The 24,623-nt window shown below is 46.8% G+C and overlaps 59 pseudogenes; all 59 read left to right on the top strand.

Annotated features, from left to right (window-relative positions):
• Positions 1-227: 227 nt before the first annotated feature.
• Positions 228-346, top strand: LOC140286672 (5S ribosomal RNA; annotated as a pseudogene).
• Positions 347-1,003: 657 nt separating this feature from the next.
• On the top strand, positions 1,004-1,121 carry LOC140286804 (5S ribosomal RNA; annotated as a pseudogene).
• A 269-nt stretch (positions 1,122-1,390) lies between these two features.
• On the top strand, positions 1,391-1,509 carry LOC140286887 (5S ribosomal RNA; annotated as a pseudogene).
• A 269-nt stretch (positions 1,510-1,778) lies between these two features.
• Positions 1,779-1,897, top strand: LOC140286855 (5S ribosomal RNA; annotated as a pseudogene).
• A 269-nt stretch (positions 1,898-2,166) lies between these two features.
• On the top strand, positions 2,167-2,285 carry LOC140286918 (5S ribosomal RNA; annotated as a pseudogene).
• Positions 2,286-2,557: 272 nt separating this feature from the next.
• On the top strand, positions 2,558-2,676 carry LOC140286786 (5S ribosomal RNA; annotated as a pseudogene).
• Positions 2,677-2,945: 269 nt separating this feature from the next.
• LOC140286536 (5S ribosomal RNA) lies at positions 2,946-3,064 on the top strand (annotated as a pseudogene).
• Positions 3,065-3,333: 269 nt separating this feature from the next.
• On the top strand, positions 3,334-3,452 carry LOC140286586 (5S ribosomal RNA; annotated as a pseudogene).
• Positions 3,453-3,721: 269 nt separating this feature from the next.
• Positions 3,722-3,840, top strand: LOC140286842 (5S ribosomal RNA; annotated as a pseudogene).
• Positions 3,841-4,109: 269 nt separating this feature from the next.
• On the top strand, positions 4,110-4,228 carry LOC140286854 (5S ribosomal RNA; annotated as a pseudogene).
• A 269-nt stretch (positions 4,229-4,497) lies between these two features.
• On the top strand, positions 4,498-4,616 carry LOC140286714 (5S ribosomal RNA; annotated as a pseudogene).
• A 272-nt stretch (positions 4,617-4,888) lies between these two features.
• Positions 4,889-5,007, top strand: LOC140286785 (5S ribosomal RNA; annotated as a pseudogene).
• A 269-nt stretch (positions 5,008-5,276) lies between these two features.
• LOC140286535 (5S ribosomal RNA) lies at positions 5,277-5,395 on the top strand (annotated as a pseudogene).
• Positions 5,396-5,664: 269 nt separating this feature from the next.
• Positions 5,665-5,783, top strand: LOC140286580 (5S ribosomal RNA; annotated as a pseudogene).
• A 269-nt stretch (positions 5,784-6,052) lies between these two features.
• LOC140286683 (5S ribosomal RNA) lies at positions 6,053-6,171 on the top strand (annotated as a pseudogene).
• A 657-nt stretch (positions 6,172-6,828) lies between these two features.
• On the top strand, positions 6,829-6,947 carry LOC140286783 (5S ribosomal RNA; annotated as a pseudogene).
• A 269-nt stretch (positions 6,948-7,216) lies between these two features.
• LOC140286578 (5S ribosomal RNA) lies at positions 7,217-7,335 on the top strand (annotated as a pseudogene).
• Positions 7,336-7,604: 269 nt separating this feature from the next.
• LOC140286755 (5S ribosomal RNA) lies at positions 7,605-7,723 on the top strand (annotated as a pseudogene).
• A 656-nt stretch (positions 7,724-8,379) lies between these two features.
• LOC140286814 (5S ribosomal RNA) lies at positions 8,380-8,498 on the top strand (annotated as a pseudogene).
• A 269-nt stretch (positions 8,499-8,767) lies between these two features.
• LOC140286880 (5S ribosomal RNA) lies at positions 8,768-8,886 on the top strand (annotated as a pseudogene).
• Positions 8,887-9,155: 269 nt separating this feature from the next.
• Positions 9,156-9,274, top strand: LOC140286813 (5S ribosomal RNA; annotated as a pseudogene).
• A 269-nt stretch (positions 9,275-9,543) lies between these two features.
• LOC140286820 (5S ribosomal RNA) lies at positions 9,544-9,662 on the top strand (annotated as a pseudogene).
• Positions 9,663-9,931: 269 nt separating this feature from the next.
• Positions 9,932-10,050, top strand: LOC140286703 (5S ribosomal RNA; annotated as a pseudogene).
• Positions 10,051-10,319: 269 nt separating this feature from the next.
• On the top strand, positions 10,320-10,438 carry LOC140286801 (5S ribosomal RNA; annotated as a pseudogene).
• Positions 10,439-10,707: 269 nt separating this feature from the next.
• On the top strand, positions 10,708-10,826 carry LOC140286668 (5S ribosomal RNA; annotated as a pseudogene).
• Positions 10,827-11,095: 269 nt separating this feature from the next.
• LOC140286701 (5S ribosomal RNA) lies at positions 11,096-11,214 on the top strand (annotated as a pseudogene).
• A 269-nt stretch (positions 11,215-11,483) lies between these two features.
• Positions 11,484-11,602, top strand: LOC140286645 (5S ribosomal RNA; annotated as a pseudogene).
• A 269-nt stretch (positions 11,603-11,871) lies between these two features.
• Positions 11,872-11,990, top strand: LOC140286644 (5S ribosomal RNA; annotated as a pseudogene).
• Positions 11,991-12,259: 269 nt separating this feature from the next.
• On the top strand, positions 12,260-12,378 carry LOC140286886 (5S ribosomal RNA; annotated as a pseudogene).
• Positions 12,379-12,647: 269 nt separating this feature from the next.
• Positions 12,648-12,766, top strand: LOC140286678 (5S ribosomal RNA; annotated as a pseudogene).
• Positions 12,767-13,035: 269 nt separating this feature from the next.
• Positions 13,036-13,154, top strand: LOC140286688 (5S ribosomal RNA; annotated as a pseudogene).
• Positions 13,155-13,423: 269 nt separating this feature from the next.
• On the top strand, positions 13,424-13,542 carry LOC140286589 (5S ribosomal RNA; annotated as a pseudogene).
• A 269-nt stretch (positions 13,543-13,811) lies between these two features.
• On the top strand, positions 13,812-13,929 carry LOC140286896 (5S ribosomal RNA; annotated as a pseudogene).
• A 272-nt stretch (positions 13,930-14,201) lies between these two features.
• LOC140286648 (5S ribosomal RNA) lies at positions 14,202-14,320 on the top strand (annotated as a pseudogene).
• A 269-nt stretch (positions 14,321-14,589) lies between these two features.
• Positions 14,590-14,708, top strand: LOC140286757 (5S ribosomal RNA; annotated as a pseudogene).
• Positions 14,709-14,977: 269 nt separating this feature from the next.
• LOC140286874 (5S ribosomal RNA) lies at positions 14,978-15,096 on the top strand (annotated as a pseudogene).
• A 269-nt stretch (positions 15,097-15,365) lies between these two features.
• LOC140286542 (5S ribosomal RNA) lies at positions 15,366-15,484 on the top strand (annotated as a pseudogene).
• A 269-nt stretch (positions 15,485-15,753) lies between these two features.
• On the top strand, positions 15,754-15,872 carry LOC140286628 (5S ribosomal RNA; annotated as a pseudogene).
• A 269-nt stretch (positions 15,873-16,141) lies between these two features.
• LOC140286736 (5S ribosomal RNA) lies at positions 16,142-16,260 on the top strand (annotated as a pseudogene).
• A 269-nt stretch (positions 16,261-16,529) lies between these two features.
• On the top strand, positions 16,530-16,648 carry LOC140286622 (5S ribosomal RNA; annotated as a pseudogene).
• Positions 16,649-16,917: 269 nt separating this feature from the next.
• On the top strand, positions 16,918-17,036 carry LOC140286902 (5S ribosomal RNA; annotated as a pseudogene).
• A 269-nt stretch (positions 17,037-17,305) lies between these two features.
• Positions 17,306-17,423, top strand: LOC140286803 (5S ribosomal RNA; annotated as a pseudogene).
• Positions 17,424-17,692: 269 nt separating this feature from the next.
• LOC140286677 (5S ribosomal RNA) lies at positions 17,693-17,810 on the top strand (annotated as a pseudogene).
• A 269-nt stretch (positions 17,811-18,079) lies between these two features.
• LOC140286617 (5S ribosomal RNA) lies at positions 18,080-18,203 on the top strand (annotated as a pseudogene).
• Positions 18,204-18,472: 269 nt separating this feature from the next.
• Positions 18,473-18,591, top strand: LOC140286838 (5S ribosomal RNA; annotated as a pseudogene).
• Positions 18,592-19,238: 647 nt separating this feature from the next.
• On the top strand, positions 19,239-19,357 carry LOC140286698 (5S ribosomal RNA; annotated as a pseudogene).
• A 269-nt stretch (positions 19,358-19,626) lies between these two features.
• On the top strand, positions 19,627-19,745 carry LOC140286584 (5S ribosomal RNA; annotated as a pseudogene).
• A 269-nt stretch (positions 19,746-20,014) lies between these two features.
• LOC140286841 (5S ribosomal RNA) lies at positions 20,015-20,133 on the top strand (annotated as a pseudogene).
• Positions 20,134-20,402: 269 nt separating this feature from the next.
• Positions 20,403-20,521, top strand: LOC140286853 (5S ribosomal RNA; annotated as a pseudogene).
• Positions 20,522-20,790: 269 nt separating this feature from the next.
• LOC140286907 (5S ribosomal RNA) lies at positions 20,791-20,909 on the top strand (annotated as a pseudogene).
• Positions 20,910-21,181: 272 nt separating this feature from the next.
• LOC140286782 (5S ribosomal RNA) lies at positions 21,182-21,300 on the top strand (annotated as a pseudogene).
• Positions 21,301-21,569: 269 nt separating this feature from the next.
• Positions 21,570-21,688, top strand: LOC140286577 (5S ribosomal RNA; annotated as a pseudogene).
• A 269-nt stretch (positions 21,689-21,957) lies between these two features.
• LOC140286682 (5S ribosomal RNA) lies at positions 21,958-22,076 on the top strand (annotated as a pseudogene).
• A 269-nt stretch (positions 22,077-22,345) lies between these two features.
• Positions 22,346-22,464, top strand: LOC140286781 (5S ribosomal RNA; annotated as a pseudogene).
• Positions 22,465-22,733: 269 nt separating this feature from the next.
• On the top strand, positions 22,734-22,852 carry LOC140286915 (5S ribosomal RNA; annotated as a pseudogene).
• Positions 22,853-23,121: 269 nt separating this feature from the next.
• LOC140286878 (5S ribosomal RNA) lies at positions 23,122-23,240 on the top strand (annotated as a pseudogene).
• Positions 23,241-23,509: 269 nt separating this feature from the next.
• Positions 23,510-23,628, top strand: LOC140286780 (5S ribosomal RNA; annotated as a pseudogene).
• Positions 23,629-23,897: 269 nt separating this feature from the next.
• Positions 23,898-24,016, top strand: LOC140286534 (5S ribosomal RNA; annotated as a pseudogene).
• Positions 24,017-24,285: 269 nt separating this feature from the next.
• Positions 24,286-24,404, top strand: LOC140286576 (5S ribosomal RNA; annotated as a pseudogene).
• The last annotated feature ends 219 nt before the right edge of the window (positions 24,405-24,623 follow it).

Raw genomic sequence — 24,623 nt, 5'->3', positions numbered from 1 at the left:
TCTGATCACCCTGTGACACGTGAAGAAGTTGGTCATCTTCAGCTGCTGCTGCTTTGTTGGAAGACACGAAGTGAACTGAGAATCTCAGTTTCAGCTGAAGAGAATAATCACGTCAGGGAAGAAGATGTGCCCACTACACATCAGCCTTTCTCATCAATTATCTGGTTACATAGAGGAACCGTATGATTCCTGTACTTATATAATGCACATTTGTCACAGACATTGTTACTTACGGCCACACCACCCTGAATTTGCCTGACCTCGTCTGATCTCGGAAGCCAAGCATTGTTGGGCCTGGTTAGTACTTGGGTGGGAGACCGCTTGGGAATACCAGGTGCTGTAAGCGTTTTCTCTTCTCTCTACCACCTGCATGTGTTTTGTTGCAACGTCTGATCACCCTGTGACACATGAGGAAGTTGGTCATCTTCAGCTGCTGCTGCTTTGTTGGCAGACACGAAGTGATCTGAGAGTCTCAGTTTCAGCTGAAGAGAATGATCACATCAGAGAAGATGATATGCCCACTACACATCAGCCTTTCTCGGCAATTATCTGGTTTCATAGAGGAAGTGTATGATTCCAGTACCTATATAATTCACATTTGTAACAAACATTGTTGCTTATGGCCACACCACCCTGAATAAGCCCCACCTTGTCTTATCCTGGAAGCCAAGCAGGGTTGGGCCTGGTTCGTACTTCAATGGGAGACTGCTTGGGAATACCAGGTGCTGTAAGCTTTTTCTCTTCTCTCTACCACCTGCATGTCTTTTGTTGCAACATCTGATCACCCTGTGACACATGAGGAAGTTTGTCATCTTCAGCTTCTGCTGCTTTGTTGGCAGACACGAAGTGATCTGAGAGTCTCATTTTCAACTGAAGAGAATAATAACGTCAGGGAAGAAGATGTGCCCCCTACACATCAGCCTTTCTCGGCAATTATCTGGTTACATAGAGGAACTGTATGATTCCAGTACCTATATAATGCACATTTGTCACAGACATTGTTGCTTACGGCCACACCACCCTCAATATGCCTGACCTCGTCTGATCTCGGAAGCCAAGCACGGTTGGCCTGGTTAGTACTTGGGTGGGAGACTGCTTGGGAATACCAGGTGCTGTAAGCTTTATCTCTTCTCTGGACCACCTGAATGTCTTTTGTTGCAACGTCTGATCACCCTGTGACACATGAGGAAGTTGGTCATCTTCAGCTTCTGCTGCTTTGTTTGCAGACACGAAGTGATCTGAGAGTCTCAGTTTCAGCTGCAGAGAATAATCACGTCAGGGAAGAAGATGTGCCCACTACACATAAGCCTTTCTCGGCAATTATCTGGTTACATAGAGGAACCGTATGATTCCAGTACCTATATAATGCACATTTGTCACAGACATTGTCGCTTAAGGCAACACCACCCTGAACATGCCTGACCTTGTCTGATCTCGGAAGCCAAGCAGGGTTGAGCCTGTTTAGTACTTGGATGGGAGACAGCTTGGGAATACCAGGTGCTGTAAGCTTTTTCTCTTCTCTCTACCACCTGCATGTCTTTTGTTGCAACGTCTGATCACCCTGTGACACGTGAAGAAGTTGGTCATCTTCAGCTGCTGCTGCTTTGTTGGCAGACACGAAGTGATCTGAGAGTCTCAGTTTCAGCTGGAGAGAATAATCACATCAGGGAAGAAGATATGCCCACTACACATCAGCCTTTCTCGGCAATTATCTGGTTACATAGAGGAACTGTATGATTCCAGTACCAATATAATGCACATTTGTCACAGACTTTGTTGCTTACGGCCACACCACCCTCAACATATCCGACCTTGTCCGATCACGGAAGCCAAGCACGGTTGGGCCTGGTTAGTACTTAGATGGGAGACTGCTTTGGAATACCAGGTGCTGTAAGCTTTTTCTCTTCTCTCTACCACCTGCATGTCTTTTGTTGCAACGTCTGATCACCCTGTGACACATGAGGAAGTTGGTCATCTTCAGCTTCTGCTGCTTTGTTGGCAGACACAAAGTGATCTGAGAGTCTCATTTTCAGCTGGAGAGAATTATCACGTCAGGGAACAAGATGTGCCCACTACACATCAGCCTTTCTCGGCAATTATCTGGTTACATAGAGGAACCGTATGACTCCATTACCTATATAATGCACATTTGTCACAGAAATTGTCGCTTACGGCCACACCACCCTGAATATGCCCGACCTCGTCTGATCTCGGAAGCCAAGCAGGGTTGGGGCTGGTTAGTACTTGGATGGGAGACCGCTTGGGAATACAAGGTGCTGTAAGCTTCTTCTCTTCTCTCTACCACCTGCATGTCTTTTGTTGCAACGTCTGATCACCCTGTGACACATGAGGAAGTTGGTCATCTTCAGTTACTGCTGCTGCTTTGTTGGCAGACACAAAGTGATCTGAGAGTCTCAGTTTCAGTTGCAGAGAATGATCACATCAGAGAAGATGATTTGCGCGCTACACATCAGCCTTTCTCAGCAATTATCTGGTTGCATAGAGGAACCGTATGATTCCAGTACCTATATAATGCACATTTGTCAGAGACATTGTTGCTTACGGCCACACCACCCTGAATAAGCCCGACCTCGTCTGATCTCGGACGCCAAACAGGGTTGTACCTGGTTAGTACTTGGATGGGAGACAGCTTGGGAACACCAGGTGCTGTAAGCTTTTTCTCTTCTCTCTACCACCTGCATGTCTTTTGTTGCAACGTCTGATCACCCTGTGACACATGAGGAAGTTGGTCATCTTCAGCTGCTGCTGCTTTGTTGGCAGACACAAAGTGATCTGAGAGTCTCAGTTTCAGCTCGAGAGAATAATCACGTCAGGGAAGAAGATGTGCCCACTACTTATCAGCTTTTCTCGGCAATTATCTGGTTACATAGAGGAACCGTATGATTCCAGTACCTATATAATGCACATTTGTCAGAGACATTGTTGCTTACGGCCACACCACCCTGAACATGCCCGACCTCGTCTGATCTCGGACGCCAAACAGGGTTGTACCTGGTTAGTACTTGGATGGGAGACCTCTTGGGAACACCAGGTGCTGTAAGCTTTTTCTCTTCTCTCTACCACCTGCATGTCTTTTGTTGCAACGTCTGATCACCCTGTGACACATGAGGAAGTTGGTCATCTTCAGCTGCTGCTGCTTTGTTGGTAGACACGAAGTGATCTGAGAGTCTCAGTTTCAGCTGCAGAGAATAATCACATCAGGGAAGAAGATGTGCCCATAACAAGTCAGCCTTTCTCTGCAATTATCTGGTTACATAGAGGAATTGTATGATTCCAGTACCTATATAATGCACATTTGTCACAGAAATTGTTCCTTACGGCCATACCACCCTGAATAAGCCCGACCTCGTCTGATCTCGGAAGCCAAGGAGGGTTGGGCCTGGTTAGTACTTTAATGGGAGACTGCTTGGGAATACCAGGTGCTGTAAGCATTTTCTCTTCTCTCTACAACCTGCATGTCTTTTGTTGCAACGTCTGATCACCCTGTGACACATGAGAAAGTTGGCCATCTTCAGCTGCTGCTGCTTTGTTGGAAGACACGAAGTGATCTGAGAGTCTCAGTTTCAGCTGAAGAGAATAATCACGTCAGGGAAGAAGATGTGCCCACTACACATCAGCCTTTCTCAGCAATTATCTGGTTACATAGAGGAACCGTATGATTCCTGTACTTATATAATGCACATTTGTCAGACACATTGTTTCTTACGGCCACACTACCCTGAACATGCCCGACCTTGTCTGATCTCGGAAGCCAAGCAGGGTTGAGCCTGCTTAGTACTTGGATGGGAGACAGCTTGGGAATACCAGGTGCTGTAAGCTTTTTCTCTTCTCTCTACCACCTGCATGTCTTTTGTTGCAACGTCTGATCACCCTGTGACACGTGAAGAAATTGGTCATCTTCAGCTGCTGCTGCTTTGTTGGCAGACACGAAGTGATCTGAGAGTCTCAGTTTCAGCTGGAGAGAATAATCACATCAGGGAAGAAGATATGCCCACTACACATCAGCCTTTCTCGGCAATTATCTGGTTACATAGAGGAACTGTATGATTCCAGTACCAATATAATGCACATTTGTCACAGACTTTGTTGCTTACGGCCACACCACCCTCAACATATCCGACCTTGTCCGATCACGGAAGCCAAGCACGGTTGGGCCTGGTTAGTACTTAGATGGGAGACTGCTTTGGAATACCAGGTGCTGTAAGCTTTTTCTCTTCTCTCTACCACCTGCATGTCTTTTGTTGCAACGTCTGATCACCCTGTGACACATGAGGAAGTTGGTCATCTTCAGCTTCTGCTGCTTTGTTGGCAGACACAAAGTGATCTGAGAGTCTCATTTTCAGCTGGAGAGAATTATCACGTCAGGGAACAAGATGTGCCCACTACACATCAGCCTTTCTCGGCAATTATCTGGTTACATAGAGGAACCGTATGACTCCATTACCTATATAATGCACATTTGTCACAGAAATTGTCGCTTACGGCCACACCACCCTGAATATACCCGACCTCGTCTGATCTCGGAAGCCAAGCAGGGTTGGGGCTGGTTAGTACTTGGATGGGAGACCGCTTGGGAATACAAGGTGCTGTAAGCTTCTTCTCTTCTCTCTACCACCTGCATGTCTTTTGTTGCAACGTCTGATCACCCTGTGACACATGAGGAAGTTGGTCATCTTCAGTTACTGCTGCTGCTTTGTTGGCAGACACAAAGTGATCTGAGAGTCTCAGTTTCAGTTGCAGAGAATGATCACATCAGAGAAGATGATTTGCGCGCTACACATCAGCCTTTCTCAGCAATTATCTGGTTGCATAGAGGAACCGTATGATTCCAGTACCTATATAATGCACATTTGTCAGAGACATTGTTGCTTACGGCCACACCACCCTGAATAAGCCCGACCTCGTCTGATCTCGGACGCCAAACAGGGTTGTACCTGGTTAGTACTTGGATGGGAGACAGCTTGGGAACACCAGGTGCTGTAAGCTTTTTCTCTTCTCTCTACCACCTGCATGTCTTTTGTTGCAACGTCTGATCACCCTGTGACACATGAGGAAGTTGGTCATCTTCAGCTGCTGCTGCTTTGTTGGCAGACACAAAGTGATCTGAGAGTCTCAGTTTCAGCTCGAGAGAATAATCACGTCAGGGAAGAAGATGTGCCCACTACTTATCAGCTTTTCTCGGCAATTATCTGGTTACATAGAGGAACCGTATGATTCCAGTACCTATATAATGCACATTTGTCAGAGACATTGTTGCTTACGGCCACACCACCCTGAACATGCCCGACCTCGTCTGATCTCGGACGCCAAACAGGGTTGTACCTGGTTAGTACTTGGATGGGAGACCTCTTGGGAACACCAGGTGCTGTAAGCTTTTTCTCTTCTCTCTACCACCTGCATGTCTTTTGTTGCAACGTCTGATCACCCTGTGACACATGAGGAAGTTGGTCATCTTCAGCTGCTGCTGCTTTGTTGGTAGACACGAAGTGATCTGAGAGTCTCAGTTTCAGCTGCAGAGAATAATCACATGAGGGAAGAAGATTTGCCCACTACAAGTCAGCCTTTCTCGGCAATTATCTGGTTACATAGAGGAACCGTATGATTCCAGTACCTATATAATGCACATTTGTCACAGACATTGTTGCTTACGGCCACACCACCCTGAACATGCCCGACCTCGTCTGATCTCGGTAGCCAAGGAGGGTTGGGCCTGGTTAGTACTTTAATGGGAGACTGCTTGGGAATACCAGGTGCTGTAAGCGTTTTCTCTTCTCTCTACAACCTGCATGTCTTTTGTTGCAACGTCTGATCACCCTGTGACACACGAGGAAGTTGGCCATCTTCAGCTGCTGCTGCTTTGTTGGAAGACACGAAGTGATCTGAGAGTCTCAGTTTCAACTGAAGAGAATAATGACGTCAGGGAAGAAGATGTGCCGACTACACATCAGCCTTTCTCAGCAATTATCTGGTTACATAGAGGAACCGTATGATTCCTGTAGTTATATAATGCACATTTGTCAGACACATTGTTGCTTACGGCCACACCACCCTGAACATGCCCGACCTCGTCTGATCTCGGAAGCCAAGCAGGGTTGAGCCTCCTTAGTACTTGGATGGAAGACCTCTTGGGAATACCAGGTGCTGTAAGCTTTTTCTCTTCTCTCGACCACCTGCATGTCTTTTGTTGCAACGTCTGATCACCCTGTGACACATGAGGAAGTTGGTCATCTTCAGCTGCTGCTGCTTTGTTGGCTGACACAAAGTGATCTGAGAGTCTCAGTTTCAGTTGCAGAGAATGATCACATCAGAGAAGATGATTTGCCCGCTACACATCAGCCTTTCTCGGCAATTATCTGGTTGCATAGAGGAACCGTATGATTCCAGTACCTATATAATGCACATTTGTCACAGTTATGGTTGCTTACGGCCACACCACCCTGAATATGCCCAACCTCATCTGATCTCAGAAGCCAAGGAGGTTTGGTTCTGGTTAGTACTTGGATGGTAGACATTCTGGGAATACCAGGTGCTGTAAGCTTTTTCTCTTCTCTCTACCACCTGCATGTCTTTTGTTGCAACGTCTGATCACCCTGTGACACATGAGGAAGTTGGTCATCTTCAGCTGCTGCTGCTTTGTTGGCTGACACAAAGTGATCTGAGAGTCTCAGTTTCAGTTGCAGAGAATGATCACATCAGAGAAGATGATTTGCCCGCTACACATCAGCCTTTCTCGGCAATTATCTGGTTGCATAGAGGAACCGTATGATTCCAGTACCTATATAATGCACATTTGTCAGAGACATTGTTGCTTACGGCCACACCACCCTGAATAAGCCCGACCTCGTCTGATCTCGGACGCCAAACAGGGTTGTACCTGGTTAGTACTTGGATGGGAGACAGCTTGGGAACACCAGGTGCTGTAAGCTTTTTCTCTTCTCTCAACCACCTGCATGTCTTTTGTTGCAACGTCTGATCACCCTGTGACACATGAGGAAGTTGGTCATCTTCAGCTTCTGCTGCTTTGTTGGCAGACACGAAGTGATCTGAGAGTCTCAGTTTCAGCTGCAGAGAATGATCACATGAGGGAAGAAGATGTGCCCACTACAAGTCAGCCTTTCTCGGCAATTATCTGGTTACATAGAGGAACCGTATGATTCCAGTACCTATATAATGCACATTTGTCACAGACATTGTTGCTTACGGCCACACCACCCTGAACATGCCCGACCTCGTCTGATCTCGGTAGCCAAGGAGGGTTGGGCCTGGTTAGTACTTTAATGGGAGACTGCTTGGGAATACCAGGTGCTGTAAGCGTTTTCTCTTCTCTCTACAACCTGCATGTCTTTTGTTGCAACGTCTGATCACCCTGTGACACACGAGGAAGTTGGCCATCTTCAGCTGCTGCTGCTTTGTTGGAAGACACGAAGTGATCTGAGAGTCTCAGTTTCAACTGAAGAGAATAATCACGTCAGGGAAGAAGATGTGCCGACTACACATCAGCCTTTCTCAGCAATTATCTGGTTACATAGAGGAACCGTATGATTCCTGTAGTTATATAATGCACATTTGTCAGACACATTGTTGCTTACGGCCACACCACCCTGAACATGCCCGACCTCGTCTGATCTCGGAAGCCAAGCAGGGTTGAGCCTCCTTAGTACTTGGATGGGAGACTGCTTGGGAATACCAGGTGCTGTAAGCGTTTTCTCTTCTCTCTACAACCTGCATGTCTTTTGTTGCAACGTCTGATCACCCTGTGACACATGAGGAAGTTGGTCATATTCAGCTGCTGCTGCTTTGTTGGCTGACACAAAGTGATCTGAGAGTCTCAGTTTCAGTTGCAGAGAATGATCACATCAGAGAAGATGATTTGCCCGCTACACATCAGCCTTTCTCGGCAATTATCTGGTTGCATAGAGGAACCGTATGATTCCAGTACCTATATAATGCACATTTGTCAGAGACATTGTTGCTTACGGCCACACCACCCTGAATAAGCCCGACCTCGCCTGATCTCGGACACCAAGAAGGTTGTACCTGGTTAGTACTTGGATGGGAGACATCTTGGGAATACCAGGTGCTGTAAGCTTTTTCTCTTCTCTCTACCACCTGCATGTCTTTTGTTGCAACGTCTGATCACCCTGTGACACGTGAAGAAGTTGGTCATCTTCAGCTGCTGCTGCTTTGTTGATAGACACGAGGTGATCTGAGAGTCTCAGTTTCAGCTGAAGAGAATAATCACATCAAGGATGAAGATGAACCCACTACAAGTCAGCCTTTTTCGGCAATTATCTGGTTACACAGAGGAACTGTATGATTCCAGTACCTATATAATGCACATTTGTCACAGTTATGGTTGCTTACGGCCACACCACCCTGAATATGCCCAACCTCATCTGATCTCAGAAGCCAAGCAGGTTTGGGCCTGGTTAGTACTTGGGTGGTAGACATTCTGGGAATACCAGGTGCTGTAAGCTTTTTCTCTTCTCTCTACCACCTGCATGTCTTTTGTTGCAACGTCTGATCACCCTGTGACACATGAGGAAGTTGGTCATCTTCAGCTGCTGCTGCTTTGTTGGCTGACACAAAGTGATCTGAGAGTCTCAGTTTCAGTTGCAGAGAATGATCACATCAGAGAAGATGATTTGCCCGCTACACATCAGCCTTTCTCGGCAATTATCTGGTTGCATAGAGGAACCGTATGATTCCAGTACCTATATAATGCACATTTGTCAGAGACATTGTTGCTTACGGCCACACCACCCTGAATAAGCCCGACCTCGTCTGATCTCGGACGCCAAACAGGGTTGTAACTGGTTAGTACTTGGATGGGAGACAGCTTGGGAACACCAGGTGCTGTAAGCTTTTTCTCTTCTCTCTACCACCTGCAAGTCTTTTGTTGCAACGTCTGATCACCCTGTGACACGTGAAGAAGTTGGTCATCTTCAGCTGCTGCTGCTTTGTTGATAGACACGAGGTGATCTGAGAGTCTCATTTTCAGCTGAAGAGAATAATCACATCAAGGAGGAAGATGAACCCACTACAAGTCAGCCTTTTTCGGCAATTATCTGGTTACACAGAGGAAGTGTATGATCCCAGTACCTATATAATGCACACTTGTCACCGATATTGTTGCTTACGGCCACACCACCCTGAATAAGCCCGACCTCGTCTGATCTCGGAAGCCAAGCAGGGTTGGGCCTGGTTAGGACTTGAATGGGAGACCGCTTGGGAATACCAGGTGCTGTAAGCTTTTTCTCTTCTCTATACCACCTGCATGTCTTTTGTTGCAACGTCTGATCACCCTGTTACACATGAGGAAGTTGGTCATCTTCAGCTTCTGCTGCTTTGTTGGCAGACACGAAGTGATCTGAGAGTCTCAGTTTCAGCTGAAGAGAATAATCACATCAGGGAAGAAGTTGTGCCCACTACAAGTCAGCCTTTCTCTGCAATTATCTGGTTACATAGAAGAAGTGTATGATTCCAGTACCTATATAATGCACATTTGTCACAGCTATTGTTGCTTACGGCCGCACCACCCTGAATATGCCTGACCTCGTCTGATCTTGGAAGAAAAGCAGGGTTGGGCCTGGTTAGTACTTGGATGGGAGACCACTTCGGAATACCAGTTGATGTAAGCTTCTTCTCTTCTCTCTACCACCTGCATGTCTTTTGTTGCAACGTCTGATCACCCTGTGACACATGAGGAAGTTGGTCATCTTCAGCTTCTGCTGCTTTGTTGGCAGACACGAAGTGATCTGAGAGTCTCAGTTTCAGCTGAAGAGAATGATCACATCAGAGAAGATTATATGCCCGCTACACATCAGCCTTTCTCGGCAATTATCTGGTTGCATAGAGGAACCGTATGCTTCCAGTAGCTATATAATGCACATTTGTCGGAGACATTGTTGCTTACGGCCACACCACCCTGAACATGCCCGACCTCGTATGATCTCGGAAGCCAAGCAGGGTTGAGCCTGCTTAGTGCTTGGATGGGAGACTGCTTGGGAATACCAGGTGCTGTAAGCTTCTTCTCTTCTCTCTACCACCTGCATGTCTTTTGTTGCAACGTCTGATCACCCTGTGACACGTGAAGAAGTTGGTCATCTTCAGCTGCTGCTGCTTTGTTGATAGACACGAGGTGATCTGAGAGTCTCATTTTCAGCTGAAGAGAATAATCACATCAAGGAGGAAGATGAACCCACTACAAGTCAGCCTTTTTCGGCAATTATCTGGTTACACAGAGGAAGTGTATGATCCCAGTACCTATATAATGCACATTTGTCACAGCTATTGTTGCTTACGGCCACACCACCCTGAATAAGCCCGACCTCGTCTGATCTCGGAAGCCAAGCAGGGTTGGGCCTGGTTAGGACTTGAATGGGAGACCGCTTGGGAATACCAGGTGCTGTAAGCTTTTTCTCTTCTCTATACCACCTGCATGTCTTTTGTTGCAACGTCTGATCACCCTGTTACACATGAGGAAGTTGGTCATCTTCAGCTTCTGCTGCTTTGTTGGCAGACACGAAGTGATCTGAGAGTCTCAGTTTCAGCTGAAGAGAATAATCACATCAGGGAAGAAGTTGTGCCCACTACAAGTCAGCCTTTCTCTGCAATTATCTGGTTACATAGAAGAAGTGTATGATTCCAGTACCTATATAATGCACATTTGTCACAGCTATTGTTGCTTACGGCCGCACCACCCTGAATATGCCTGACCTCGTCTGATCTTGGAAGAAAAGCAGGGTTGGGCCTGGTTAGTACTTGGATGGGAGACCACTTCGGAATACCAGGTGATGTAAGCTTCTTCTCTTCTCTCTACCACCTGCATGTCTTTTGTTGCAACGTCTGATCACCCTGTGACACATGAGGAAGTTGGTCATCTTCAGCTTCTGCTGCTTTGTTGGCAGACACGAAGTGATCTGAGAGTCTCAGTTTCAGCTGAAGAGAATGATCACATCAGAGAAGATTATATGCCCGCTACACATCAGCCTTTCTCGGCAATTATCTGGTTGCATAGAGGAACCGTATGCTTCCAGTACCTATATAATGCACATTTGTCAGAGACATTGTTGCTTACGGCCACACCACCCTGAACATGCCCGACCTCGTATGATCTCGGAAGCCAAGCAGGGTTGAGCCTGCTTAGTGCTTGGATGGGAGACTGCTTGGGAATACCAGGTGCTGTAAGCTTCTTCTCTTCTCTCTACCACCTGCATGTCTTTTGTTGCAACGTCTGATCACCCTGTGACACATGAGGAAGTTGGTCATCTTCAGCTGCTGCTGCTTTGTTGGCAGACACAAAGTGATCTGAGAGTCTCAGTTTCAGCTACAGAGAATAATCACGTCAGGGAAGAAGATGTGCCCACTACAAGTCAGCCTTTCTCTGCAATTATCTGGTTACATAGAAGAAGTGTATGATTCCAGTACCTATATAATGCACATTTGTCACAGCTATTGTTGCTTACGGCCGCACCACCCTGAATATGCCTGACCTCGTCTGATCTTGGAAGAAAAGCAGGGTTGGGCCTGGTTAGTACTTGGATGGTGGACTATCTGGGAATACCAGGTGCTGTAAGCTTCTTCTCTTCTCTCTACCACCTGCATGTCTTTTGTTGCAACGTCTGATCACCCTGTGACACATGAGGAAGTTGGTCATCTTCAGCTGCTGCTGCTTTGTTGGCAGACACAAAGTGATCTGAGAGTCTCAGTTTCAGCTACAGAGAATAATCACGTCAGGGAAGAAGATGTGCCCACTACAAGTCAGCCTTTCTCTGCAATTATCTGGTTACATAGAAGAAGTGTATGATTCCAGTACCTATATAATGCACATTTGTCACAGCTATTGTTGCTTACGGCCGCACCACCCTGAATATGCCTGACCTCGTCTGATCTTGGAAGAAAAGCAGGGTTGGGCCTGGTTAGTACTTGGATGGTGGACTATCTGGGAATACCAGGTGCTGTAAGCTGATTCTCTTCTCTCTACCACCTCCATGTCTTTTGTTGCAACGTCTGATCACCCTGTGACACATGAGGAAGTTGGTCATCTTCAGCTGCTGCTGCTTTGTTGGCAGACACAAAGTGATCTGAGAGTCTCAGTTTCAGCTGCAGAGAATAATCACGTCAGGGAAGAAGATGTGCCCACTACACATCAGCCTTTCTCGGAAATGATCTGGTTGCATAGAGGAACCGTATGATTCCAGTACCTATATAATGCACATTTGTCAGAGACATTGTTGCTTACGGCCACACCACCCTGAACATACCCGACCTCGTCTGATCTCGGAAGCCAAGGAGGGTTGGGCGTGGTTAGTACTTGGATGGAAGACCTCTTGGGAATACCAGGTGCTGTAAGCTTTTTCTTTTCTCTCGACCACCTGCATGTCTTTTGTTGCAACGTCTGATCACCCTGTGACACATGAGGAAGGTGGTCATCTTCAGCTTCTGCTGCTTTGTTGGCAGACACGAAGTGATCTGAGAGTCTCAGTTTCAGCTGCAGAGAATGATCACATGAGGGAAGAAGATGAACCCACTACAAGTCAGCCTTTCTCGGCAATTATCTGGTTACATAGAGGAACCGTATGATTCCAGTACCTATATAATGCACATTTGTCACAGACATTGTTGCTTACGGCCACACCACCCTGAACATGCCCGACCTCGTCTGATCTCGGTAGCCAAGGAGGGTTGGGCCTGGTTAGTACTTGGATGGGAGACCACTTGGGAATACCAGGAGCTGTAAGCTTTTTGTCTTCTCTCGACCACCTGCATGTCTTTTGTTGCAACGTCTGATCACCCTGTGACACATGAGGAAGTTGGTCATCTTCAGCTGCTGCTGCTTTGTTGGCAGACACGAAGTGATCTGAGAGTCTCAGTTTCAGCTGCAGAGAATGATCACATCAGGGAAGAAGATGTGCCCATAACAAGTCAGCCTTTCTCTGCAATTATCTGGTTACATAGAGGAATTGTATGATTCCAGTACCTATATAATGCACATTTGTCACAGAAATTGTTCCTTACGGCCACACCACCCTGAATAAGCCCGACCTCGTCTGATCTCGGAAGCCAAGGAGGGTTGGGCCTGGTTAGTACTTTAATGGGAGACTGCTTGGGAATACCAGGTGCTGTAAGCGTTTTCTCTTCTCTCTACAACCTGCATGTCTTTTCTTGCAACGTCTGATCACCCTGTGACACATGAGGAAGTTGGCCATCTTCAGCTGCTGCTGCTTTGTTGGAAGACACGAAGTGATCTGAGAGTCTCAGTTTCAACTGAAGAGAATAATCACGTCAGGGAAGAAGATGTGCCCACTACACATCAGCCTTTCTCAGCAATTATCTGGTTACATAGAGGAACCGTATGATTCCTGTACTTATATAATGCACTTTTGTCAGACACATTGTTGCTTACGGCCACACCACCCTGAACATACCCGACCTCGTCTGATCTCGGAAGCCAAGCAGGGTTGAACCTGCCTAGTACTTGGATGGGAGACTGCTTGGGAATACCAGGTGCTGTAAGCGTTTTCTCTTCTCTCTACAACCTGCATGTCTTTTGTTGCAACGTCTGATCACCCTGTGACACATGAGGAAGTTGGTCATCTTCAGCTGCTGCTGCTTTGTTGGCTGACACAAAGTGATCTGAGAGTCTCAGTTTCGGTTGCAGAGAATGATCACATCAGAGAAGATGATTTGCCCGCTACACATCAGCCTTTCTCGGCAATTATCTGGTTGCATAGAGGAACCGTATGATTCCAATACCTATATAATGCACATTTGTCAGAGACATTGTTGCTTACGGCCACACCACCTTGAATAAGCCCGACCTCGTCTGATCTCGGACACCAAGAAGGTTGTACCTGGTTAGTACTTGGATGGGAGACAGCTTGGGAATACCAGGTGCTGTAAGCTTTTTCTCTTCTCTCTACCACCTGCATGTCTTTTGTTGCAACGTCTGATCACCCTGTGACACGTGAAGAAGTTGGTCATCTTCAGCTGCTGCTGCTTTGTTGATAGACACGAGGTGATCTGAGAGTCTCAGTTTCAGCTGAAGAGAATAATCACATCAAGGAGGAAGATGATGTGCCCACTACAAGTCAGCCTTTTTCGGCAATTATCTGGTTACACAGAGGAAGTGTATGATTCCAGTACCTATATAATGCACATTTGTCACCGATATTGTTGCTTACGGCCGCACCACCCTGAATATACCTGACCTCGTCTGATCTTGGAAGAAAAGCAGGGTTGGGCCTCGTTAGTATTTGGATGGGAGACCACTTCGGAATACGAGGTGCTGTAAGCTTTTTCTCTTCTCTGTACCACCTGCATGTCTTTTGTTGCAACGTCTGATCACCCTGTGACACATGAGGAAGTTGGTCATCTTCAGCTTCTGCTGCTTTGTTGGCAGACACAAAGTGATCTGAGAGTCTCAGTTTCAGCTCGAGAGAATAATCACGTCAGGGAAGAAGATGTGCCCACTACTTATCAGCTTTTCTCGGCAATTATCTGGTTACATAGAGGAACTGTATGATTCCAGTACCTATATAATGCACATTTGTCACAGTTATGGTTGCTTACGGCCACACCACCCTGAATATGCCTGACCACGTCTGATCTCGGAAGCCAAGCAGGTTTGGGCCTGGTTAGTACTTGGATGGTAGAATATCTGGGAATACCAGGTGCTGTAAGCTGATTCTCTTCTCTCTACCACCTGCATGTCTTTTGTTGCAACGTCTGATCACCCTGTGACACATGAGGAAGTTGGTCATCTTCAGCTGCTGCTGCTGTGTTGGCAGACACAAAGTGATCTGAGAGTCTCAGTTTCAGCTGCAGAGAATAATCACGTCAGGGCAGAAGATGTGCCCACTACACATCAGCCTTTCTCGGAAATGATCTGGTTGCATAGAGGAACCGTATGATTCCAGTACCTATATAATGCACATTTGTCAGAGACATTGTTGCTTACGGCCACACCACCCTGAACATACCCGACCTCGTCTGATCTCGGAAGCCAAGGAGGGTTGGGCGTGGTTAGTACTTGGATGGAAGACCTCTTGGGAATACCAGGTGCTGTAAGCTTTTTCTCTTCTCTCGACCACCTGCATGTCTTTTGTTGCAACGTCTGATCACCCTGTGACACATGAGGAAGGTGGTCATCTTCAGCTGCTGCTGCTTTGTTGGCAGACACGAAGTGATCTGAGAGTCTCAGTTTCAGCTGCAGAGAATGATCACATGAGGGATGAAGATTTGTCCACTACAAGTCAGCCTTTCTCGGCAATTATCTGGTTACATAGAGGAACCGTATGATTCCAGTACCTATATAATGCACATTTGTCACAGACATTGTTGCTTACGGCCACACCACCCTGAACATGCCCGACCTCGTCTGATCTCGGTAGCCAAGGAGGGTTGGGCCTGGTTAGTACTTAAATGGGAGACCGCTTGGGAATACCAGGAGCTGTAAGCTTTTTGTCTTCTCTCGACCACCTGCATGTCTTTTGTTGCAACGTCTGATCACCCTGTGACACATGAGGAAGTTGGTCATCTTCAGCTGCTGCTGCTTTGTTGGCAGACACGAAGTGATCTGAGAGTCTCAGTTTCAGCTGCAGAGAATAATCACATCAGGGAAGAAGATGTGCCCATAACAAGTCAGCCTTTCTCTGCAATTATCTGGTTACATAGAGGAATTGTATGATTCCAGTACCTATATAATGCACATTTGTCACAGAAATTGTTCCTTACGGCCACACCACCCTGAATATGCCCGACCTCGTCTGATCTCGGAAGCCAAGGAGGGTTGGGCCTGGTTAGTACTTTAATGGGAGACTGCTTGGGAATACCAGGTGCTGTAAGCGTTTTCTCTTCTCTCTACCACCTGCATGTCTTTTGTTGCAACGTCTGATCACCCTGTGACACATGAGGAAGTTGGCCATCTTCAGCTGCTGCTGCTTTGTTGGCAGACACGAAGTGATCTGAGAGTCTCAGTTTCAGTTGCAGAGAATGATCACATCAGAGAAGATGATTTGCCCGCTACACATCAGCCTTTCTCGGCAATTATCTGGTTGCATAGAGGAACCGCATGATTCAAGTACCTATATAATGCACATTTGTCAGAGACATTGTTGCTTACGGCCACACCACCCTGAATAAGCCCGACCTCGTCTGATCTCGGACGCCAAGCAGGGTTGTACCTGGTTAGTACTTGGATGGGAGACAGCTTGGGAATACCAGGTGCTGTAAGCTTTTTCTCTTCTCTCTACCACCTGCATGTCTTTTGTTGCAACGTCTGATCACCCTGTGACACGTGAAGAAGTTGGTCATCTTCAGCTGCTGCTGCTTTGTTGGAAGACACGAAGTGAACTGAGAATCTCAGTTTCAGCTGAAGAGAATAATCACGTCAGGGAAGAAGATGTGCCCACTACACATCAGCCTTTCTCATCAATTATCTGGTTACATAGAGGAACCGTATGATTCCTGTACTTATATAATGCACATTTGTCACAGACATTGTTACTTACGGCCACACCACCCTGAATTTGCCTGACCTCGTCTGATCTCGGAAGCCAAGCATTGTTGGGCCTGGTTAGTACTTGGGTGGGAGACCGCTTGGGAATACCAGGTGCTGTAAGCTTTTTCTCTTCTCTCTACCACCTGCATGTGTTTTGTTGCAACGTCTGATCACCCTGTGACACATGAGGAAGTTGGTCATCTTCAGCTGCTGCTGCTTTGTTGGCAGACACGAAGTGATCTGAGAGTCTCAGTTTCAGCTGAAGAGAATGATCACATCAGAGAAGATGATATGCCCACTACACATCAGCCTTTCTCGGCAATTATCTGGTTTCATAGAGGAAGTGTATGATTCCAGTACCTATATAATTCACATTTGTAACAAACATTGTTGCTTACGGCCACACCACCCTGAATAAGCCCCACCTTGTCTTATCCTGGAAGCCAAGCAGGGTTGGGCCTGGTTCGTACTTCAATGGGAGACTGCTTGGGAATACCAGGTGCTGTAAGCTTTTTATCTTCTCTCTACCACCTGCATGTCTTTTGTTGCAACATCTGATCACCCTGTGACACATGAGGAAGTTTGTCATCTTCAGCTTCTGCTGCTTTGTTGGCAGACACGAAGTGATCTGAGAGTCTCATTTTCAACTGAAGAGAATAATAACGTCAGGGAAGAAGATGTGCCCCCTACACATCAGCCTTTCTCGGCAATTATCTGGTTACATAGAGGAACTGTATGATTCCAGTACCTATATAATGCACATTTGTCACAGACATTGTTGCTTACGGCCACACCACCCTCAATATGCCTGACCTCGTCTGATCTCGGAAGCCAAGCACGGTTGGCCTGGTTAGTACTTGGGTGGGAGACTGCTTGGGAATACCAGGTGCTGTAAGCTTTATCTCTTCTCTGGACCACCTGAATGTCTTTTGTTGCAACGTCTGATCACCCTGTGACACATGAGGAAGTTGGTCATCTTCAGCTTCTGCTGCTTTGTTTGCAGACACGAAGTGATCTGAGAGTCTCAGTTTCAGCTGCAGAGAATAATCACGTCAGGGAAGAAGATGTGCCCACTACACATAAGCCTTTCTCGGCAATTATCTGGTTACATAGAGGAACCGTATGATTCCAGTACCTATATAATGCACATTTGTCACAGACATTGTCGCTTACGGCAACACCACCCTGAACATGCCTGACCTCGTCTGATCTCGGAAGCCAAGCACGGTTGGCCTGGTTAGTACTTGGGTGGGAGACCACTTGGGAATACCAGGTGCTGTAAGCTTTATCTCTTCTCTGGACCACCTGAATGTCTTTTGTTGCAACGTCTGATCACCCTGTGACACATGAGGAAGTTGGTCATCTTCAGCTTCTGCTGCTTTGTTGGCAGACACGAAGTGATCTGAGAGTCTCAGTTTCAGCTGCAGAGAATAATCACGTCAGGGAAGAAGATGTGCCCACTACACATAAGCCTTTCTCTGCAATTATCTGGTTACATAGAGGAACCGTATGATTCCAGTACCTATATAATGCACATTTGTCACAGAGATTGTCGCTTACGGCCACACCACCCTGAATATAATATGCCCGACCTCGTCCGATCTCGGAAGCCAAGCGGGGTTGTGCCTGGTTAGTACTTGGGTGGGAGACTGCTTGGGAATACCAGGTGCTGTAAGCTTTTTCTCTTCTCTCTACCACCTGCATGTCTTTTGTTGCAACGTCTGATCACCCTGTGACACATGAGGAAGTTGGTCATCTTCAGCTGCTGCTGCTTTGTTGGCAGACACAAAGTGATCTGAGAGTCTCAGTTTCAGCTGGAGAGAATAATCACATCAGGGAAGAAGATATGCCCACTACACATCAGCCTTTCTCGGCAATTATCTGGTTACATAGAGGAACTGTATGATTCCAGTACCAATATAATGCACATTTGTCACAGACTTTGTTGCTTACGGCCACACCACCCTCAACATATCCGACCTTGTCCGATCTCGGAAGCCAAGCACGGATGGGCCTGGTTAGTACTTACATGGGAGACTGCTTTGGAATACCAGGTGCTGTAAGCTTTTTCTCTTCTCTCTACCACCTGCATGTCTTTTGTTGCAACGTCTGATCACCCTGTGACACATGAGGAAGTTGGTCATCTTCAGCTGCTGCTGCTTTGTTGGCAGACACAAAGTGATCTGAGAGTCTCAGTTTCAGCTGCAGAGAATAATCACATCAGGGAAGAAGATGTGCCCACTACAAGTCAGCCTTTCTCGGCAATTATCTGGTTACATAGAGGAAGTGTATGATTCCAGTACTTATATAAGGCACATTTGTCACATATATTGTTGCTTACAGCCACACCACCCTGAATAAGCACGATCTCGGAAGCCAAGCAGGTTTGGGCCTGGTTAGTACTTGGAAGGTAGACTGCCTGGGAATACCAGGTGCTTTAAGCTTTTTCTCTTCTCTCTACCACCTGCATGTCTTTTGTTGCAACGTCTGATCACCCTGTGACACATGAGGAAGTTGGTCATCTTCAGCTGCTGCTGCTTTGTTGGCAGACACGAAGTGATCTGAGAGTCTCAGTTTCAGCTGCAGAGAATAATCACGTCAGGGAAGAAGATGTGCCCACTACAAGTCAGCTTTTCTCTGCAATTATCTGGTTACATAGAGGAACCGTATGATTCCAGTACCTATATAATGCACATTTGTCACAGACATTGTTGCTTACGGCCACACCACCCTGAACATGCCCGACCTCGTCTTATCTCGGAAGCCAAGGAGGGTTGGGCCTGGTTAGTACTTAAATGGGAGACCGCTTGGGAATACCAGGAGCTGTAAGCTTTTTGTCTTCTCTCGACCACCTGCATGTCTTTTGTTGCAACGTCTGATCCCCCTGTGACACATGAGGAAGTTGGTCATCTTCAGCTGCTGCTGCTTTGTTGGCAGACACGAAGTGATCTGAGAGTCTCAGTTTCAGCTGCAGAGAATAATCACATCAGGGAAGAAGATGTGCCCATAACAAGTCAGCCTTTCTCTGCAATTATCTGGTTACATAGAGGAATTGTATGATTCCAGTACCTATATAATGCACATTTGTCACAGAAATTGTTCCTTACGGCCATACCACCCTGAATAAGCCCGACCTCGTCTGATCTCGGAAGCCAAGGAGGGTTGGGCCTGGTTAGTACTTTAATGGGAGACTGCTTGGGAATACCAGGTGCTGTAAGCATTTTCTCTTCTCTCTACAACCTGCATGTCTTTTGTTGCAACGTCTGATCACCCTGTGACACATGAGAAAGTTGGCCATCTTCAGCTGCTGCTGCTTTGTTGGAAGACACGAAGTGATCTGAGAGTCTCAGTTTCAGCTGAAGAGAATAATCACGTCAGGGAAGAAGATGTGCCCACTACACATCAGCCTTTCTCAGCAATTATCTGGTTACATAGAGGAACCGTATGATTCCTGTACTTATATAATGCACATTTGTCAGACACATTGTTTCTTACGGCCACACTACCCTGAACATGCCCGACCTTGTCTGATCTCGGAAGCCAAGCAGGGTTGAGCCTGCTTAGTACTTGGATGGGAGACAGCTTGGGAATACCAGGTGCTGTAAGCTTTTTCTCTTCTCTCTACCACCTGCATGTCTTTTGTTGCAACGTCTGATCACCCTGTGACACGTGAAGAAGTTGGTCATCTTCAGCTGCTGCTGCTTTGTTGGCAGACACGAAGTGATCTGAGAGTCTCAGTTTCAGCTGGAGAGAATAATCACATCAGGGAAGAAGATATGCCCACTACACATCAGCCTTTCTCGGCAATTATCTGGTTACATAGAGGAACTGTATGATTCCAGTACCAATATAATGCACATTTGTCACAGACTTTGTTGCTTACGGCCACACCACCCTCAACATATCCGACCTTGTCCGATCACGGAAGCCAAGCACGGTTGGGCCTGGTTAGTACTTAGATGGGAGACTGCTTTGGAATACCAGGTGCTGTAAGCTTTTTCTCTTCTCTCTACCACCTGCATGTCTTTTGTTGCAACGTCTGATCACCCTGTGACACATGAGGAAGTTGGTCATCTTCAGCTTCTGCTGCTTTGTTGGCAGACACAAAGTGATCTGAGAGTCTCATTTTCAGCTGGAGAGAATTATCACGTCAGGGAACAAGATGTGCCCACTACACATCAGCCTTTCTCGGCAATTATCTGGTTACATAGAGGAACCGTATGACTCCATTACCTATATAATGCACATTTGTCACAGAAATTGTCGCTTACGGCCACACCACCCTGAATATGCCCGACCTCGTCTGATCTCGGAAGCCAAGCAGGGTTGGGGCTGGTTAGTACTTGGATGGGAGACCGCTTGGGAATACGAGGTGCTGTAAGCTTCTTCTCTTCTCTCTACCACCTGCATGTCTTTTGTTGCAACGTCTGATCACCCTGTGACACATGAGGAAGTTGGTCATCTTCAGTTACTGCTGCTGCTTTGTTGGCAGACACAAAGTGATCTGAGAGTCTCAGTTTCAGTTGCAGAGAATGATCACATCAGAGAAGATGATTTGCGCGCTACACATCAGCCTTTCTCAGCAATTATCTGGTTGCATAGAGGAACCGTATGATTCCAGTACCTATATAATGCACATTTGTCAGAGACATTGTTGCTTACGGCCACACCACCCTGAATAAGCCCGACCTCGTCTGATCTCGGACGCCAAACAGGGTTGTACCTGGTTAGTACTTGGATGGGAGACAGCTTGGGAACACCAGGTGCTGTAAGCTTTTTCTCTTCTCTCTACCACCTGCATGTCTTTTGTTGCAACGTCTGATCACCCTGTGACACATGAGGAAGTTGGTCATCTTCAGCTGCTGCTGCTTTGTTGGTAGACACGAAGTGATCTGAGAGTCTCAGTTTCAGCTGCAGAGAATAATCACATGAGGGAAGAAGATTTGCCCACTACAAGTCAGCCTTTCTCGGCAATTATCTGGTTACATAGAGGAACCGTATGATTCCAGTACCTATATAATGCACATTTGTCACAGACATTGTTGCTTACGGCCACACCACCCTGAACATGCCCGACCTCGTCTGATCTCGGTAGCCAAGGAGGGTTGGGCCTGGTTAGTACTTTAATGGGAGACTGCTTGGGAATACCAGGTGCTGTAAGCGTTTTCTCTTCTCTCTACAACCTGCATGTCTTTTGTTGCAACGTCTGATCACCCTGTGACACACGAGGAAGTTGGCCATCTTCAGCTGCTGCTGCTTTGTTGGAAGACACGAAGTGATCTGAGAGTCTCAGTTTCAACTGAAGAGAATAATGACGTCAGGGAAGAAGATGTGCCGACTACACATCAGCCTTTCTCAGCAATTATCTGGTTACATAGAGGAACCGTATGATTCCTGTAGTTATATAATGCACATTTGTCAGACACATTGTTGCTTACGGCCACACCACCCTGAACATGCCCGACCTCGTCTGATCTCGGAAGCCAAGCAGGGTTGAGCCTCCTTAGTACTTGGATGGAAGACCTCTTGGGAATACCAGGTGCTGTAAGCTTTTTCTCTTCTCTCGACCACCTGCATGTCTTTTGTTGCAACGTCTGATCACCCTGTGACACATGAGGAAGTTGGTCATCTTCAGCTGCTGCTGCTTTGTTGGCTGACACAAAGTGATCTGAGAGTCTCAGTTTCAGTTGCAGAGAATGATCACATCAGAGAAGATGATTTGCCCGCTACACATCAGCCTTTCTCGGCAATTATCTGGTTGCATAGAGGAACCGTATGATTCCAGTACCTATATAATGCACATTTGTCAGAGACATTGTTGCTTACGGCCACACCACCCTGAATAAGCCCGACCTCGTCTGATCTCGGACGCCAAACAGGGTTGTACCTGGTTAGTACTTGGATGGGAGACAGCTTGGGAACACCAGGTGCTGTAAGCTTTTTCTCTTCTCTCTACCACCTGCATGTCTTTTGTTGCAACGTCTGATCACCCTGTGACACATGAGGAAGTTGGTCATCTTCAGCTGCTGCTGCTTTGTTGGCAGACACAAAGTGATCTGAGAGTCTCAGTTTCAGCTCGAGAGAATAATCACGTCAGGGAAGAAGATGTGCCCACTACTTATCAGCTTTTCTCGGCAATTATCTGGTTACATAGAGGAACCGTATGATTCCAGTACCTATATAATGCACATTTGTCAGAGACATTGTTGCTTACGGCCACACCACCCTGAACATGCCCGACCTCGTCTGATCTCGGACGCCAAACAGGGTTGTACCTGGTTAGTACTTGGATGGGAGACCTCTTGGGAATACCAGGTGCTGTAAGCTTTTTCTCTTCTCTCGACCACCTGCATGTCTTTTGTTGCAACGTCTGATCACCCTGTGACACATGAGGAAGTTGGTCATCTTCAGCTGCTGCTGCTTTGTTGGCTGACACAAAGTGATCTGAGAGTCTCAGTTTCAGTTGCAGAGAATGATCACATCAGAGAAGATGATTTGCCCGCTACACATCAGCCTTTCTCGGCAATTATCTGGTTGCATAGAGGAACCGTATGATTCCAGTACCTATATAATGCACATTTGTCACAGTTATGGTTGCTTACGGCCACACCACCCTGAATATGCCCAACCTCATCTGATCTCAGAAGCCAAGGAGGTTTGGGCCTGGTTAGTACTTGGATGGTAGACATTCTGGGAATACCAGGTGCTGTAAGCTTTTTCTCTTCTCTCTACCACCTGCATGTCTTTTGTTGCAACGTCTGATCACCCTGTGACACATGAGGAAGTTGGTCATCTTCAGCTGCTGCTGCTTTGTTGGCTGACACAAAGTGATCTGAGAGTCTCAGTTTCAGTTGCAGAGAATGATCACATCAGAGAAGATGATTTGCCCGCTACACATCAGCCTTTCTCGGCAATTATCTGGTTGCATAGAGGAACCGTATGATTCCAGTACCTATATAATGCACATTTGTCAGAGACATTGTTGCTTACGGCCACACCACCCTGAATAAGCCCGACCTCGTCTGATCTCGGACGCCAAACAGGGTTGTACCTGGTTAGTACTTGGATGGGAGACAGCTTGGGAACACCAGGTGCTGTAAGCTTTTTCTCTTCTCTCTACCACCTGCATGTCTTTTGTTGCAACGTCTGATCACCCTGTGACACATGAGGAAGTTGGTCATCTTCAGCTGCTGCTGCTTTGTTGGCAGACACAAAGTGATCTGAGAGTCTCAGTTTCAGCTCGAGAGAATAATCACGTCAGGGAAGAAGATGTGCCCACTACTTATCAGCTTTTCTCGGCAATTATCTGGTTACATAGAGGAACCGTATGATTCCAGTACCTATATAATGCACATTTGTCAGAGACATTGTTGCTTACGGCCACACCACCCTGAACATGCCCGACCTCGTCTGATCTCGGACGCCAAACAGGGTTGTACCTGGTTAGTACTTGGATGGGAGACCTCTTGGGAACACCAGGTGCTGTAAGCTTTTTCTCTTCTCTCTACCACCTGCATGTCTTTTGTTGCAACGTCTGATCACCCTGTGACACATGAGGAAGTTGGTCATCTTCAGCTGCTGCTGCTTTGTTGGTAGACACGAAGTGATCTGAGAGTCTCAGTTTCAGCTGCAGAGAATAATCACATGAGGGAAGAAGATTTGCCCACTACAAGTCAGCCTTTCTCGGCAATTATCTGGTTACATAGAGGAACCGTATGATTCCAGTACCTATATAATGCACATTTGTCACAGACATTGTTGCTTACGGCCACACCACCCTGAACATGCCCGACCTCGTCTGATCTCGGTAGCCAAGGAGGGTTGGGCCTGGTTAGTACTTTAATGGGAGACTGCTTGGGAATACCAGGTGCTGTAAGCGTTTTCTCTTCTCTCTACAACCTGCATGTCTTTTGTTGCAACGTCTGATCACCCTGTGACACACGAGGAAGTTGGCCATCTTCAGCTGCTGCTGCTTTGTTGGAAGACACGAAGTGATCTGAGAGTCTCAGTTTCAACTGAAGAGAATAATGACGTCAGGGAAGAAGATGTGCCGACTACACATCAGCCTTTCTCAGCAATTATCTGGTTACATAGAGGA

The sequence above is a fragment of the Leuresthes tenuis genome, unplaced genomic scaffold, assembly GCF_036924035.1.
Source record: "Leuresthes tenuis unplaced genomic scaffold, fLeuTen1.0.hap1 SCAF_98, whole genome shotgun sequence".
Lineage (NCBI taxonomy): Eukaryota > Metazoa > Chordata > Actinopteri > Atheriniformes > Atherinopsidae > Leuresthes > Leuresthes tenuis.
This window is presented reverse-complemented; position numbering and strand designations above follow the sequence as displayed.